The following is a 17,823-nucleotide window of genomic DNA, read 5'->3' as shown; positions in this document are numbered from 1 at the left end:
TATTGCCAGAACAGCTAGGCAAATCATTAAAATAGTCAGTAAAGTTTTCAGGACCCACTTGTGGCTTATTCTCAGTGGCTTTTTAATCCCAGGCTGTAATCCCCCTTCTACGCAGCAAACCTGAATATACCTCTGGAGTATATTCCTAAGAACTGAGGCGTGCCTAGGAACCCTAAACTAACATGTTTTTGGTTTTTGATTTTTAAATATTATGTCAAGACCATTCTTTAGTCAATTTATTCAACCAATATTTACTATTTTACTATGTGCTTGGCACTGGGTACAAAATAGTTAACAGAGGATCTCTACCATCATGGAACTTATAGACTAGATAGGATGCTGCCTGATTCATGAATCGCTTAATAGCACCACTTAGATCTTTAAAAAAAGAATTATTTCACAACTTGCCCCACACTGCAAAAATAGCAATCACACGAATAGGTGGCCAGTTAACTTTTTAAATCATCAGTTATCTCTACAATAAAATCACCAAGATGTTACTAGTTTTCAGTCACGCTCCTGACCATGTTGCTTCAATATTTCTTTTACATAACCAAGAGTATAAATGATTTGAAGTACCAAAGATGACAGAACTATGAGTATCCAAACAAAATGAGAGACAACAAGTTAACTACAATTTCTCAGGAACACTGTTCAAGAAAAAAGTACATATAGAAGAAAGCAATACATTATCAAAATTCATGAATTATCAACTAACAAAATGCTATAAAAATACTAATGTTTTTAAAGAACTGGCACTCATCAGCAAAAGGAACAAGTGGCACATCAAAAGGAAAATAAATTGTTTTTAAATTTTAAAAAACCAAATGCCAGAAGTATTTATATTAATATTCAATTAAAATAAAACTAATTCTAGAATGCTAGACTTATTGTGATCATTTCTCAACATATACAAATATTGAACCATTATGTTGTATACCTGAAATGTAACATTAGATGTCAATCGTACCTCAGTAAAAAAATAAGTGAAAATAAAACTAATTCTAGATCATCTGCAGAAATAAGAGCAGCATTCACATAAATAAATGAACCTCACTGTGTCAATTTCCACAACTGCAAAATAAGGATGATATTTACCAAACCTACTTCACAAAATTGCTAAGACTAAATAAAATAATGTATGTGGAAGCACATCAAAATATGATGTCAGTTACTTTAGAGCAGCTTTTTTGTTCCCACTATATCTTAAAGCAATTTAATAAATAATAAAATTGGTTAGATAGGGACTTCATCTCCTTTCTTCTGTCCATGATATGGCAGATGTGTTATAAAATGGGCCAAAAAATGGCAATCAGAAGCATTAGGAAAAATTTCAGAACTTCCTACTTTGTAAATTGATTACCCCACAGGAGGTTGGTTGTTCAAGTATTAATGCTCTTACACAACACCACACACCAATATACCTCAAAAAATAAGAGAAATTTTTTCACATATGTACGGAATTGTTTATATATAACTCACCATAATTAAAAAGTCCTGCTACTGACTACGAAAAGATAAGATACACATGTATTTACCCACACATACAATGTATTCTAATTTTATGTTTATTTTCTGATTAAAGTATCTTAAATTCAATGCAATGAGGGTTCCAATAGTTCACTTATTACATTGGTGTCTGTCAGTTTAGCACACCAAAACAGTTACACACCCACCCATGAGTTTTGAGGCAACTTCTACCACAGGTTCAACCACCAGTCCTCCAAAGTCACAATTTCATGTTATTAGTAGCACACTGCTCTATTTAAAAAAAGACATTTTAAACCAAGACATTTTTAAAATGGAGAGCAGCTTTCAGTGTTTTATCATTGCTTTTACAAACCTTTTTCAGGTTGTTACTAGATCTGCCTCAGACAGCCTTTCCTTTAAACCCCTTAAAATACAGGGCAGGAGGAGGTACGTTAACATGGCAACATAACCATTAACGATTTTTCCAAATTCAAAACAAGGATCACCATCAAAACAAAACAATCAGGTGGAGTACATGGATACTGACCACTATTCCTAACAACCTGTTTTCTCCTATATGAAGGATTTGCTACTATACTAAAGCCACATTAAAACCTAAACCTATGTGCAACTTCCTATCTGAAAACTAAATAACCAGACAAATTCCAACCCATATTTGTAACATTAGCTAAATATTATTTAACATACTGGGCTACATTAACAAAGAGGGAGGGGGAAAATGGCAACTTTCAAAGCGTAAACCTTTAAAATTTTTCCCCTTAAATCATTTGTTAATAAGTCGGGAGACGACATTAAGCAGCTGCTAGACTGGAGCAGAAGATCAAAGTTTTCCCTATACTTGAGAATGTTTATCCCCACCGGAAAGAAATAGAAACTATTCGTCCTTGCCACTGGAACCAGTTCCCCGGAATTCCCCAAAATATGCCTGATCTCTGGATGAAGAAAAGACACTTGGGGGGCCAAAGGTGAGAGGTATCTTGCATCTACTGCAGAAGAGGGGAGGGGCGGCAGGCACTGGCAGGTAAGGAAGGGAAAGCCCGTCCTCAGCAGGCACTGGAGGGACCAGAAACCCAGGTCTCGGGATGACCCTCCCCGTAAAGCCTCAGGACCCAGGGAGGTTCGCTGAGGGGGACGCCAGGCTGGGCCAGGGCCCCCGCGCCCGGCCCCGCCCCACCTCTCTCGCCGCCACCGGGGACCCGGGACCGCGGACAGAGGCAGCGGAGGCTAAGTGAGAGTCCGTGGTCCCAGCCAGGTCCTCCCGCAGCTCACCTGAGAGTGTCGCCTCCGCCCTCGGCTCCCACGGTGCATCCCGCGGGGCCTGGCGGAGGGTGCAGTGACGCCGCCCCGACCGGCCCCAGGGCTGCCCGGCCTGGCCTCCCCGCTCCGGGGACGCCCCGGGTGCCCGCCTCGCACCGGCTCCCGGGAGCCGCGGATCTGCAGAGAGGGACGGAGAGGCGGAAAGGCTGCCTCCCCTCCCCCACAGCAAGCCAGCCCCTGAGCTGCGGCTCTCTGCAGTTCCCTCTGGCGCAGGTCTGGCCCCGCTCCCCCGCCCGGGAGTCACTTCGGCAGCGGCGGCCCAGTCGCCATTACGGCCCAACGACTGACACGGAGGAGGAGCGGCGCCGGCAGCAGTGGCGGCGGCGGCGGCGGCGCGAGGCAGGGCGGGAGCAGTAGGGGGCCCAGGCAAACCTCGCGAGAAATTTCCCGAGACGTTTCCACAGGAATGCAACCTTCAGTTAGGGCCATGTTGAGTGTGGCCTAAAGGCAGGGCGACATAAAGCGAGGAGAGGAACCTCGAGGGCGCCATGTTTGGTGCGGCGAAGTTCGAGCCTCAGGACTCGGGAGGGGCCACAGTAGATCCGCAGCGGAGACCTGCCCCCGCCCTCTTTCCTCTGTCTCTAGCTGGGCCTTCTGGCTGCGCATTTCCCCCTCGGCCGAAAAAAAAGCTGGGCTGGGGCTGGAGATCGGAGTCTAGAAATTGCAGCTTCTCGGAGTTGGCGATGTTTCACCAATTGTCCATATAAATCTTTACCCCCGTCGGTTTCAGAGTCATCGCAGCTCTGCGGCTGCCGCAGTTACCCACTGCTGTCGCTGGCCGTTTTATTCGCGAGAGTTAACAATTCTGTTCAGCGTGCACACTTGGCGGATGACTTCAGACTCCAGAGCAAGGAAAACGGAGATTCCTCCCGTTGGGTGTCGGCGTTGGTATAACTCTGCTTTGAGAAACTCTATGATCAACGTATCTTCTAATATCGTTATCCTCTGTCCCTAGTCTCCGCGTGGTGAATTCTGTCGTCTGTCAAGATTTGGCTGAAATGACAGCTCCGCTGCAAATCGTGGCACCTTCCGCTAGGTCTTCACCGGACAGACACGAGCTCGCCAGCCGTCGCTTTCCTCCACCTTCTGAAGCCCAGTTGTTATTCACCCTGAAGTCCAATAGCTGTTCGCCCAGAGATTGTTTCTCATTTTTAAGTATTCTGAGGATTTTTAAGTATCTTTTCTGTCTCTATACCCCAGTAGGGCCTAGCACAGTAACCAGGACATCGCAGGTGCTCAATTAATACTTGTTGAGTAAGTTGTATCAATAAAAGCGAGAGGCCGCAGCTGCCGGGTCTTTGGAGGGCTGCTGTAGCTGTGCCTGAGCAGGAGCTCAGCGCACATACGAATAGCTGCACCTTTCTAAGACATGCACCTTTCTAAGACATGCACCGTGTCTGCAGGGAGTTGTGCTGGAGGGAAGAGCAGGACACGTGGGAATTCCAATGGTGCAAGCGGTAGTAAGAAAATATAAGAGTTATTTAGGTTTTCCTATGTTGTTTTACTGAATTTATACAACCACCTTAGTATAACTACCAAGTATTATACTCACTTTAAAAAAAAAAAAAGGAAATGGGTTTTGAAAAGCTAAGTAATTTGTCCAATATCATACCATCAGTAAAAGGCAGATAAAAAATTTGAGGTTTCCCTTACCCCAAAGCCCATATATACTTTTCCACCCCCATGCTACCTCCTGGGCAAGAGAAAACACCCCAAGTTCCTGTCACTACCTGGGGAGCAATGTTCCCCTCACATCAGCCTATGCATGATTTCCACCTCTTATACCTTGTGCCCCTCCCCCACCTCCCAAATACCTCAAAGACATCAGCCTCTCTCCTTTTCAGCATCCCAGTAGTCTTATTGTTTATACCCTACAGACTGACTCTTGAATAGGTTAAGTTTTGTCCTATGTGCTCATGGTTTCATGAGAGTCATTAACCTCTGGAACAAGATTGGAAGTTTCATGAGAAAAGTTTTGTCACCTTTTCTTTAGTTGCCACAGTACTAGGCACATAATAGGTGTTTAATATGGTTCCCGTTTTTCTTCTACTTCTTAGTAGACACCAAGATTGGATCTTTCTGCACTGTATAGTCTTTGTTGATTACTATGTCTTTGACTTTCAACTTTCTGTGTATAACTGGATCTTGGCCCCAAACTTCAGACCAAACTCTCCAATTGTCTGTTACCTGCCTCTGCATAGATAGAGAGGTCACCAGCTTCCAAATTAAATTTATCATTTTCTCTCTCCGTAATCCCACAAAGCTAGCTTCTCTTCCTGTCTTGTTTTTCTGTTGATGGCCATTGCAGAAAACCCTTCCAAGGACTGAGAGGCTCAGAAGTTTAGAAATATTATATATTGTTCTCTATGTCCCGCTCCTATCCAATCAGTTATTAAGTCTCTAAATACCATTGACATATATTTCTTATAGCTACAGTAGTCCTCCCTTATCTGTGGGAGATATGTTCCAAGACCCCCCAAGTGGATGCCTGAAACCATGGATAGTACCAAACTCTATATATACTATGTTTTTTCCTATACATACATACCTAAGATAAAGTTCAATTTGAAACTTAGCCACAGTAATAATTAACAACAATAACTAATAATAAAATGTAACAATTATAACAATAAAATAAGGATTACTTGAACACAAGCACTGCAATACCACAATACCACAACAGTCGATCTGATCACCAAGACGGCTACTGAGTGACTCATAGCGGGGAAACACTGGACAAAGGGATGATTCATGTGCTGTGTGGGATTGAATGGGTCTGCACAAGATTTCATCACACTACTCAGAATGGCGCTCAATTGAAAACTTATTAATTGCTTATACTGGAATTTTTCCATTTAATGTTTTCAGAACTCAGTTGACCACAGGTCACTGAAACCACAGAAAACGAAACCATGGATAAGAGGGGACTACTGTATTCCCCTTTTGTCCAGTTGCACCACTGCCTCAAGCTCTCAGTCCTACTGCCCAAAGGATTTCAGCTGTCTTCCCAGAATTTAGTTCGAGTTTTTCCCTCACCTTCCTCTACCTGACAAGGTAAGTAAAAATGCCTCACCTCAGTCATCAAGGCCTTTCTCAGGATGGCCCCAGCCTAGCTTTCTCTCTCCCTGAAGTAGTGCAGCACAAAAACGTAGAAAGCACAGAAAGGTGTTTTTATTATGACACTCTCGAGTCTTGCTATTCAGCATGCTGTTAGATGGCCTTTGCCAAAAGTGGAGATCCTAAGGGAACCCGAGCCAGCAAGGAGGGACAGGAGAGCTGAAAAGCAGAAAGCCAGTCATAGGAGCACCAATTCCATTCCGTAGGCAAGAAGAGACTGGTCAAAAAGGGGGAAGTGGAGAGAAAGAGGAAGATATTTAGAGCAGTAGCAGACACAGTCCATCATTGGAACATTGAATAAAAGAAATAAATAATAAAGAAAAAAATTGAAGATTTGCAGCAACAGTCCAGAAAAATTCAGTGATTTTAAAAGACGATAATCCGCCCTCGCCAGTTTGTCTCAGTGGTTAGGGCTTCGGCCTGTATGCTGAAAGGTCAAGGGTTTGATTCCCAGTCAGGGCACATACCCAGGCTGCTGGGATGCATGCAGAAGGCCACTGATGGATGTTTGTCTCTCTTCTTTCCTTTCTCTAAACTCAATCAAGCTCGGCTGGTGTGGCTCAGTGGTTGAGCGTCGCCCTATGAACCAGGAGGTCACCAGTCTGATTCCCGGTCAGGGCACATGCCCAGGTTGCAGGCTCAGTCCCCAATAGGGGGCATGCGGGAGGCAGCCGATCAATGACTCTCATTGATGTTTCTATCTCCTTCTTCCTTCCTCTCTCTGAAGTCAATAAAAACATATTTAATAAATAAATAAATAAATAAAATCAATAGAAAAGCATGCTCTCTGGTGAGGATTAGAAAAACAACAATAACGAGAAACCATCTCATACCCATCAGGCAAAAGAAAAAAAAAGTTCTGATAATACTACATATTGGCAAAGATGTGAAACAATGGGAATTTTTTTTTTTCCTGATGTTTCTCATGAAGGATGCCCCTCAGTCCTGAGACCATGACTCAGCTCAGAGGAATTGCCTGTGAGAGGACACATGTCGAGGCCTGTTGCTGGTCAGAAATACGGAACGTGGAATGTACCTTAAAGTTCTTTGAAAATTCAGCCATAGTCACAGATGAAACACACCAATAAGAGAGTGTTTGTCGACCTCATCGAAAAAGAGGAACTTGGGATTTGAAATCAGCTGTAGCTCAGAATCTTACTCTTCTTAAATGTGAAGTTACCTGTCCATTGCAAAAAAACATAGTGTGCAAGAAAAGAATTTCTAATTAAACAGGGTATAGTAAAATTAAAACAAAGCCCTTTATTTACCTACAACCTCGCTTTGAGTAAATATTAAAGCAAACTGGTTCTGATGTATTGGTAGGCAGAAAATTTATCCCCGCCTGGGAAAATCAAGATATCACTCTTAGGAAAGAGATTAGGGATTTTCAATGTATGTTGCAGCTAAATGAATTTACCAAGAAACAAGTTCAAACAAGCACAAACTTATTTTTGGATGGTCTGGAAATTTATTTTCTAACTTTAAAAAAGACTTAAAAACTCCTACTCCAAGTAATCTGTAAATACAATTAACTTTGATTTTGGACAAACCAGGTGCTGAGAATGAAATGCTTGTGATAAAATACCTCAGAGTTTACCAGGGAAGGGCATTGTTGATCCAGCCCACATCCGATTCCAAACCCCCTGCTCACAATGATTTGCCCGGTGAGCCTAGAAGGAGGAATTTAACCTGGGTGGACCTAGTGTTAGTAGGGATTCTGGCTCTCGGGTATAATATAGAAATCCTTTCCTGATGTACAGGATATGACTTGAAGATTTGATGGAACTATAGGGCAAACAGCTAAATCCGTGGTAGGACTTCCACTTTCTTCCCACCCGGAGTTATTGGTTCCTAGTGATTGGCAAAGGGAACTAGGATTTAGGAAGCACACCCTAGAATGTGTAAAGTTGACATGAAAAGTAAAAACATGCCCTCACAGAGGGCGTATACGCTCTTCTTCAAGATCACGAATAAAACATAAACCTGTTTAACGGTCCCACGTGTTTCGCTCTAACAGTTAATAAAACTCATTAAATGGATGGATGGATGGATGGATGGATGGATGGATGGATGGATGGATGGATGGATGGATGGATGGATGATGGATGGATGGATGGATGAGTTCATTCCATCAATGGCGCAGACCAGGAGAACAAGCTGGAAATCTAAGGCAGGACAAAATCCATTTCTTAAACAACTAACTAGTTGTTCAGTTCAAAGTAGCTTTTTGGGGATTGAATTACCTGGAAAAGTGCTTCAAATCCACACATCACTTTTGATGGCTAATCCCTCCCTTAAGAAGAGTACTGAAGTGCCCTTGGAATAAAGCCAGGCAGTGGGGTCAGCGCATTTCTTCCTTCCTCTATTTTTGGTAAGGTCAGAAGCAAACCAGATTTAGCACAAACCTGAAGCTGACTTTTTTTTTTTTCCCCTAGAGCTTAGAATCACAAATTCATTCATTGTAGCTATTGTGAGACATTGGAAACAATGGGTACACTTCAAAACCATTGTTTAATAAAAGCATTGTTGAGTGTAAAAACCAACTTGCTTAAATGATATCTATAGTCTGACATTTGTGTATTTAAATACAAAAATAATTCTATACATATTCTGTGGATACATGTATATACACAAGTATATAGCAATATGTAAAAAATGAGACTCTGGTATTCGGGGCCAGATCTGGATGAAGGGAGGCTGACTTTTGATCATTTTATTGTTATGACTTGCTTCCTATTTTGTGAAGTTTCCTCAATAAGACTTGTCCATGAGAAAACCAATATAATTAAACCTACATGCTGAGTCTTCCCCATTTTCCCCAAATTAAGTTTTGTGCTTGTTAAGAACAAAAATACTTCTTAAATGCATGATTCTGAAATGTTTTTAAGCTCTGAAAAAATTATATTTTCTGCTATTTAATCCCCATGAGTCTTCAAAGATTAGTTTCTTTTAATATTGAGCACCTTTTTCCTACTGACATTTGCTACTTAAAAAAATAGCTTAACAGACACAGCAACCCCTTTACATAGACAACCCCTTTTTCCTTAGAACTCTTTTTTTTTTTTTTTAATATATCTTTATTGATTTCAGAGAGGATGGGAGAGGGAGAGAGAGAGATAGAAACATCAATGATGAGAATCATTCATCGGCTGCCTCCTGCACGCCCCCGACTGGGGATCGAGCCCACAACCCGGGCATGTGCCCTGACCGGGAATCGAACTATGATCTCCTGGATCCTAGGTCGATGCTCAACCACTGAGCCACACCCAGCTGGGCTCTTAGAGCACTTTTGAAGAGAATAGCATTTCTCTTTAGAGCATCTCTCTGTCTTGATGATGATTTATGGACTCGTAATAGAAATGAAACATACAATATAACATCTTATAGCAAAACAGCGGAAATTTTTTAAAAAGCTAAAGAATGTAAGTCAGAACAAGGTTATATTTTGCAAGGGGTGAACCAGCTTATTTACAGGCAGTGGAAAGTTTTAAACTCTTGACAGGGGATTTTCTATGGCCCTTTCAAAAATAGAAAAAGGCAGCTGGGTGCCCAGGCTGGAAGAAGATCCACAGGTTTTAATGAGGCTTATCAGCCACTAAAACACTCCTGGAATCCCGGCATTGGGTGCTCCCCACCTGTTGAACAAGAAATGAGAACATGTGGGCATTTGGTTACAAATCCTACTGCATTAGCAGAAGGCCCACAAAATATTACAAGGGGGCAAAAGCAGCTGGAACTGTCCAACAGAAAAACTGACAGGAAGAAATAAGAGTGACGGTGAAGACGTAGCTGGTTTTGGAAATGGAAGTGGTGGCATATATTATCAAGCATGAATTAAAAAATTTGTCAAAGCAAACATATACTGTTCTAAGATATGCTGACAATTATTTTACATATATAAGTGATTATATTATAACTCATATATATGCATTTTATGTAGTTAATATATGTATTATGTAACATAGATTTAAATAACTCTTATATAACCTCTACTAACCTCAGTTATTCACAAACGTTGTCTGTGTTACCACCATCCCTCTTTCACAGATGAGGAAGCCAAGGCTTAGAAAGGTGAAATGACTCGGTCTCAGTCCCAAGGTTAGACAGTGGTAGAACTAGAACTGGAACCTCATCTTCTGAACCTATAACACACGCCTATCCCACTACACTGCTGGCTGCTCAAAGCAACTAGAGGCTCTTCAGAAAAAGGGTGGATTTCTGTGCTCTGGCCAAACACCAAAGTTATGAGTGACTAAGTGAGAAAGAGTTCCGTTTGCTGAGTTTATGATTCCTCTCTTCCCCCCAACTCCCTAGTCACCTTTTCACCAGAGTACACAGGCCATAAAGGATGTACAAGGTGGGGTAATACTAGGTTTACAGTTGTGAGTATGTGCGAAAGACAGTTTATTTTTGTATTATTATTTATGTATTATTTTCCATACGAACAACTGTAAGCCTACTTTTGCTCTACCCTGCATATATTTGCGGATATACACATCTACTACCATTGTTTATATGCAGCTCTCTGGCCTAAATTAACTGATCTCCTGTCAATCATTTTAATTCTGAGCTCAGGCCAAAATGAAGGAGAAATTTATTAATTCTTCATTTTGCAATGTAGTTAGAGCCTACATGCAGTTAATATAAAACTTTGTCATTAGTTTATTTTTAACACAAGTAGTTGATATTAATATAAAGAAATTATATTTGAGGTTTTTGTCAGTAGTGATATCGACTTTGCACCAAAAAGTTTGTGTTCATGTAGCAGATTATAAAAGACTTATAGGAGATTGGAGAGTAGGACTAAAGGAGAGAAAAACATTCTTGAAAGAACCACTACTGTGAACCATGCCCTCTTCCCATAATATGTCCCCATAGAGATTACAGAATTCTCAGGGACAATTCTGAGCTGAGTGGGAATAAAAAGTATAGAATAATTAATTCCTAGGCCTCTCCTGTTCATGGCCCACCCTACCAAAATTAATGTATCACACCCATACAAAATAACCATTAGGACCCTGGGTATTAACTGATATAATTTCACTATGGTTCTGTATTAGACACCTCGAATGAGTTCTACTAAATAACCTAAACCTAATGTGGATACTTCTTTGAATCTGGAAGAATTTATTTTTAAATCACCTCTTAAATTTCTCCCACAAAAAGCAACCATGACTTACACCAAAAGCACTTTCATCGAATTGTGTACAGGAGATATCAGTTTGATAAGTCCATTTACTACAAATTTACATCAATAAATATCTTTTGGTATCTGGAGAGCTGACCTAGTGCTATGAACAGGAAAGTAGATTAGATTCCTGAAATAATTTTCTGGTTCCATCACCAACTCATTGTGCCTGCTTAACCTAGTTACTTTGTCTCTTAGTATGTTAGTTTCTCCACCTATAAAATGGGGATAATAATATTTGCTATTAGATAATATCAGCAAAGCACTTGGAGAACCTCAGATGAAAGGCGCCACAAGTATTTTATTATCTGAAGCATGACCTCATTCTGTCTGAAAGTTGGACTTTACCAGACGTGCTGATTATTCCAGCACCTACCTTCAAAACTTTTCCTGTTCAACTTGCTTTTCACTTTATTTATTTCTATCTATACTGTTTGTGTATTTTCACTTCATTGTACTGTTTGCATTGTTTGGAGGAGAGTTGATGCTTTGAAGGAAACTTGAGACCATACTTTAATGCGTTTTCAGCTTTTTTTTGTTTAAACTCATATGCTTACATTTAAGATTTGAAACAAAAAAGCACTTGAACAACTTTGTAATTATAGCTATGAAAGTTATATTAGCATTCTTGTTTGAATTATTTACATTTTAATTCACATTAAAAGGAAATTTTGAGCATGCACATATATCTTTATATTCCTTTGTGGAAGATTTAAGGTAGATGCTGAAACTGCTGTTAATTTTCTAGAGGAACAAGATAACATGATATACGGGGCAAATGATTATTTACTGAGGACTAAATCTGAGCTTAACTTCTAGTCCAACCTGCTAATACATATTGATCTCCTCTGGTAAAATGGCAAAGGTCAAAGGGCTACTTCAGGAACAATCAGATGACTCAAAAAGCAGAGCTGCTGATTCAGTAACAATTAAAACTCCCAGGTGAACTCAGAGATAGGCAGTCAGCTGCGTTTCCTGAACACGAAAGCGCTTCATCCCCTGTGTCTGTCAACCTTCTTATCCAAGGCTAATAAAAGTATTTCGGAGGAGCCAACTTGGTCTTTGGAATCTTTAGATTAACAACAGAAAATCTAATTCTTGGCACTATTTCCAAAGGAAAAGATTTCATTGGAATCTGCCCACTAAGACGTCGTATTTCAAGCGGCAAGTGTTACAGTTTTCAAACACGACCTGAGTCATCTGTTGAACAATGGACAGATTATGTGCTCTAAGAGACAAACTCTCATTGGAGACATTAAGCAAAATACTATGGGCTTTCCAGTATTTCCCTTAATCCAATGCATGTTTATGGTTTATAAGATATGGTTTAATATCATTCTCGCTCCTTAAGACGTAGACATTATGATAGGATAGTATGTAGCATTATGGTTAAGAATGTGGGCTCTGGAGTCAGGCATTGAGTTCAAATCCTACCTCCACCAGTTACTAACAGTACAGCTTTGTGTCTTTTTTTCTTCATCTATAACTGGGAGATAATAGTATCTACTTCAAAGGATTATAAAAATTAAATGAGATACTATGTCGACGGTGCCTATGATGGTGCCTGGCACATATTAAGTGCTCAATAAACATTAGCTTAGACTATACTAAGCTTGGTGTGACACAGGTTGGGGTCTCTGAAAAGCAGACTGAGACAAATTTTAGTGTGCAGGATGTTTACTAGGGAGTACCCTTGGTATGAACACCTATGGAAGGGAGGGAAAGGAAGCAGGATAGGGGAGAAGGAGCAGTCACACTGTAATACAGGTCCTACAGCCTCAGCCAACCCCACAGGAAAGCTTGAGTGCAAATGGACCATCTGAGTTACACTGTGTTGGGCTGAGAAGGCAGAGCCTTTATATTCCTTCCATCAGTCATTGCAAGTGGCTCTCTGCAGCTGAGGCAATCCATGAGGCGAATGACAGTGAAGACTGTCCACTGACTGCACTCCCAGCAGCTGGCGCAACAAATTCTTCCTTGTAAGGGATCTAGGTGGCACACCTTCTTTGTTCAACACAGGCTGGTCTGTGCAGCATTTGAAAAATAATATCAAATTACAGATGCATGAATAAAAGTGAGGTCTTTAAGGACAAGAGCAGGGAGGTAGAGCTACCCTGAATAAGCCATTAGAATAGGAGAAAGAACTATATATGGATGATGGAAAGCTTTCTTGTTTTTAAATATTTTTTTTTAATATTTTTTTATTGATTTCAGAGAAAGGAAGGGAGAGAGAGATAGAAACATCAATCATGAGAGAGTCATCATCAATTGGCTGCCTCCTGCAAGCCCCCAACTGGGGATCAAGCCCGCAACCCAGGCATGTACCCTGACTGGGAATCAAACTGTGATCTCCTGGATCCTAGGTCGATGCTCAACCTCTGAGCCACACTGGCCCGGCAGCTTTCTTGTTTTTAATCCCCCAGATTTTTGGAGAGCTTGGATTCTAATACCTGGAAGCCCTTTGTTTAATGAACACTGTGATGGGTTGGGGTTTGTACTGGAGGTGTAACCTGGGAGAAAGCCCACGTATTCTGCATAAGGGTCACCTGGGAGGGTGGAAATAGAAGCCAGCCACAGTTGATGCCCTTCAGAAGGGGCGAGATTACTAAGAATTTAGGGGAGCAAAAATGGCTAACATTGCACCTTGGATGTGCCTGGCACTTTCTAAGTGCTTTGCATGTATTACCTGGCTTAATCCTCACAATACTCCAAGATAGTAGTTACCCTGATTTCCCCCCGTTTTAGAGATGAGGAAACTGAGAGAAGCTAAGTAGGTACCAGCGTCATTCAGCGAGAAGGGTGTGGAGCTGGGATTGGGACTCAGGCAGGCAGGCTCCAGGCTGTAGGGCCGGTGCTCTTAATCTTTCTCTTCCCTCTGTCCCTGTGAAACTGCCGATGCTTTTGATGCAAAGGGCCTCTATCTCAGGAATTCAGAGAGGTGTCATTTTGCATCAAGGCTGAGAGAGGGCAAAAACACAGGCTGTGTGATATGCAGGGAAAGCCGACACCCCGCTTGTTTGCATGGAGGTATTTTGAAAAGGATGAACTGGGAGCCAACACTGCAAGCCTTTCATTACAAAAGCATGACACCATTGTGAGCAAATATGAGTCAACAAACAGGTAGGACTGTGTGATGACTGTGTGATGACTGTCTCACTCTACTTGAACTTCTTCAGACCCTTGGCGTGTGCAATCCTGGATTCCACAAAGCTGAGCAGGGAGGGGAGAAAAGGGTTTGAAGGGGAGCCATGGATGAGAACCTGCAGGTTGGAAAAGTGCTCCAGTCTATATGGAGCCCAAAGAGATCGGGGGGAAATACCGCATGTGGGGTTCTATATGCAGTGACCAGGATAGATGTTTTAAGGCCAGATTGCCTAGGTTTACAACTCTGCTTCACCACTTGCTACTTGGGTGTGTTTTTTTTAATTTGAGGGGAAAAAAATTATTTTTAGAGCAAGGGAGACAGAGACATTGATCAGTTTCCTCCTGCACATGTCCCAACCGGAGATGGAACCCTGCCACCTGCGTATGTGCCCCAAGGAGGAATCGAACCCACAACATTTTTGGTGCACGGGACAATGCTCCAACCAAATGAGCCACACCGGCCAGGGCACTACTTGGGTGTTCTTGAGTGTCACTTTATACCTTTCTGTGCTTCAGTCTCCTGTCTATTAAATTGGGATAACAGTACCACTTCACAGGGTTATTGTGAGAAATCCGTTAATACATGTAAAACACTTGGAACAGCTTTAATAAGCCCTCGATAAGTAGCTAACAAAATATAGAAAAGTGTGAAGGCAACTAAATATATATGCTAATATAAAGGTCTTTATATAGCTCTTTTCCATCTTCATTGTACAAAAAATAAGAGGAAGCCCATTTAAACTATGAGATTGAGAATACATAAAAAATGTTTGCCCATCAAGAAATGCATATGACTGTTGTGGGTGAATGTTATTTCCGTTACCTTTAATTTAATTGATTTAAAAAAAAATGAATTAAGCAGTTTAGCACCACATTATATTTAGGTCTTCATATATTTGAAAATGTATTCAGTTGTCCCTTAACCGTCTCTACTTATTCTTTGGCCTGACCACAGCAGGCTGCCATCCCCACCCCTGGACCCTGTTGAAGGGGTGACCTAGGCAAGTATGTTTAGTCGTGTATTTTTTCAGGGATCACCCAATCAGATTCACCTCCTTGGTGTGGTTAAGTCACAAAGGGGAAGTGGCTAAGGCACAATGAACCGGAAGGCGAGGCAGAGGGAATGGCTGCTGAGGTCTCCGTCCGGAACAGCCTTCACAGTTCCTGTGCTTTCCTGCCTTGGGGTCTGAGGCATATATCCTACCACACCCACCCCATTCCTCCTTTTCTCTTTTGCTGGTTAAACAGGGTTTTTATTTATAATCAAACAATCCTTGACTAAATACATGACTATCTCTACTTCAAACTCCTCCAAGCCAACAGGAAGACATGCAGATAGAATTCAGTGTACCACTGTGTGCTTAGTATTTTTGGGAGAAAAGATACAGGAGCTAAGTTGATTTTTAGCAATACAACACTTTGAAGAGTCCTCTGTGAAATAGTTTCCCGGTGACACCGCATTCAATGACCAAACCGTGTGAATTCCACTCCTCAAATCTCTCATCCGTCTTCCCTCCACACCCTCTCTTACCTGAACCACAGTATCTTAAGGCAAGATGGGGAGCTGTAAGGAAACGTGCCGGCTCATTTAAGGAAATTAGAATTCCAAATCTCACTGTGGAAAGACCTCAGGGCCTTCTAGTTTTGTCTAACACTCCCCTTCCCCTTGGGGACCCCTCACTTAGGACCCTTGCTTCACCCGAAAAGGGCAAGTTTCCTTGCACCAACCACTGGGACTGGTTCCCTTTGTCTTCAGTTCCTCACAGCACCACTGAATCCAGGGTGAAATGACTATATAAAGCTTTAGAAAAAAGGCTCAGGAGTAACAGAAAAAAGCAAAGAAAACACTGTGAAAGATACAACTTACCCATTCTAGCTAACTAGGTAGGGAGTGCAATTGTTATTCACCCAATATTGCGCACTCTTGCCCTAGCTGGCGTGTATTTGAGGGCTCTGCGATTATCACCATGCCCGAGTCGGCGACATGCCTGCTCTCCAGGGGCCTAAGGTAGCGGGGGTGTGCTAACTGCTGCGCCAACGGTGACAGAATGAGTGAGGGCACAGAGACAAGGCAGCGGACCAGTATGTAGGGGAAGGGAATTCAGGAAGGTTTCAGTGAAGTTGTCTTAAAAATAAAAACTAAGGCCTTAAGAAACAAATATGAATCAGCAGAGCAAGAAATTGGGATAAAGGGAGAGGGCAAGAAATGAAGTATTCCAGAAGGTTCCAAGCATGTGCAAAAGGGAAGAGTGCAATGTGCACATTGTAAGGGGTTTCTCCTTGTTTATGCTTAGGTGACAGGATGTATTTTTCTTACCATCCAGAAGCGTCCACAAGCACCCAGGACTCCTCTGAATCTTGGCCAGAGAGAGACAGGGATTCAAATTCAGCAGGAGTTTCCTCTTTTTCCATCAATGGCAGCTTGCTCAGTTTGGTTTCCAACTCAGGACTGGTGTCTTCAATGCCAGTAGGATCAGTAAGGTTTTGCTTTATGGCCTCGATAGGGACAGTATGGCAGAGTAGTCCATTATCTTTATGCATTCAGTGACAAACGCTTCCTGACCCTGCCAACCTGACGGCCAAAACTTTCCAAAGACGTGAGATTACATGGAAACTGGGTTTCGTCTTTAGTTTAGGCAGGAACTATGCAAACCCTTTCTGTTACAGTTCTCACAGAATGAAAATCAGGTTTACTTATCTTTGTTTTGGATATTGGAGGTTTAGAAAACTTCCTTACATAGAAGGAAGTCATTAAAAGGGAAGCAAAATAAGTTTCGAGAAATTTGTATGACCAGTACTGTACTATGGTTTTCCCTGGGCCAATGTTGTCACCCCAAGTCACAGTGTGACTAATTCCTAGACACCCTAGTGCCTATTTTCAAGCTGATGACTTATTAAATTTTCCCTTACAAAAGGATTATAACAACATAAGCAGAAAATAGAATACTTTAGGCAGCAATGATCTAAAACAAAGCTGTTCTTGAGCATGCATTCCCATTGGGCAAAACTGGTTCTTGGGAGGTCAAAAAATTCTTACTCTTCATCTGTATAAAGCACAAAAATATATAGTCCATAAACAGATATACAGAATATGTGTGGTATTACAGTTTCATGGGGGCTCTTTAGGGAGATGAGAATGAAAAATCTGAGAAACACTGCTATGAATTCTTTCGTCAAGTCGGGAATACCTAAATTATTACATTTTAGTGATAATTCAAAATCCCGGGATAAAATAGAAAATCATGGTCACTCTACTTCTAACCAATGTACTTGTGAATGGATCCAATTTGGTAGCCTTTGTTTCTCCTAGCAGAAGTCACCGAAATTGTTCCAGTGTAAAGAAAATCTAGGATTAATAAAAAAGTTTATGAATCATTAAGTTTACAACACAGAGCGTACAAACCAAGTAAGTTTATTTAAGTTACTAAAATAGCTTTTAAAGTCATTTACAGATCAGCTGCTATAATTATTTTTCCAGAAAAGCAAAATTAATTATTTTTAAAATTATTTTGGTCAGTGAAACATTTAATAAAAACATTTGTTTCTCCATATAGTATGTGTGTGTA

At 41.4% G+C, this 17,823-nt stretch overlaps 1 protein-coding gene across 3 annotated transcripts in view; it reads right to left on the bottom strand.

The window, feature by feature from the left end:
- CEP350 (centrosomal protein 350) overlaps positions 1-2,848 on the bottom strand; it is a 99,346-nt gene extending 96,498 nt beyond the window's left edge. For all 3 annotated transcript variants that reach the window (XM_087827642.1, XM_016205022.2, XM_016205023.2), the window contains exon 1: positions 2,761-2,848. The gene's annotated coding sequence lies outside the window, so the exon portion shown is untranslated. The remainder of the gene's footprint in view (positions 1-2,760) is intronic.
- Positions 2,849-17,823: the final 14,975 nt, after the last annotated feature.

Source organism: Miniopterus natalensis, chromosome 19 (genome assembly GCF_054644295.1).
Source record: "Miniopterus natalensis isolate mMinNat1 chromosome 19, mMinNat1.hap1, whole genome shotgun sequence".
NCBI lineage: Eukaryota > Metazoa > Chordata > Mammalia > Chiroptera > Miniopteridae > Miniopterus > Miniopterus natalensis.
This window is presented reverse-complemented; position numbering and strand designations above follow the sequence as displayed.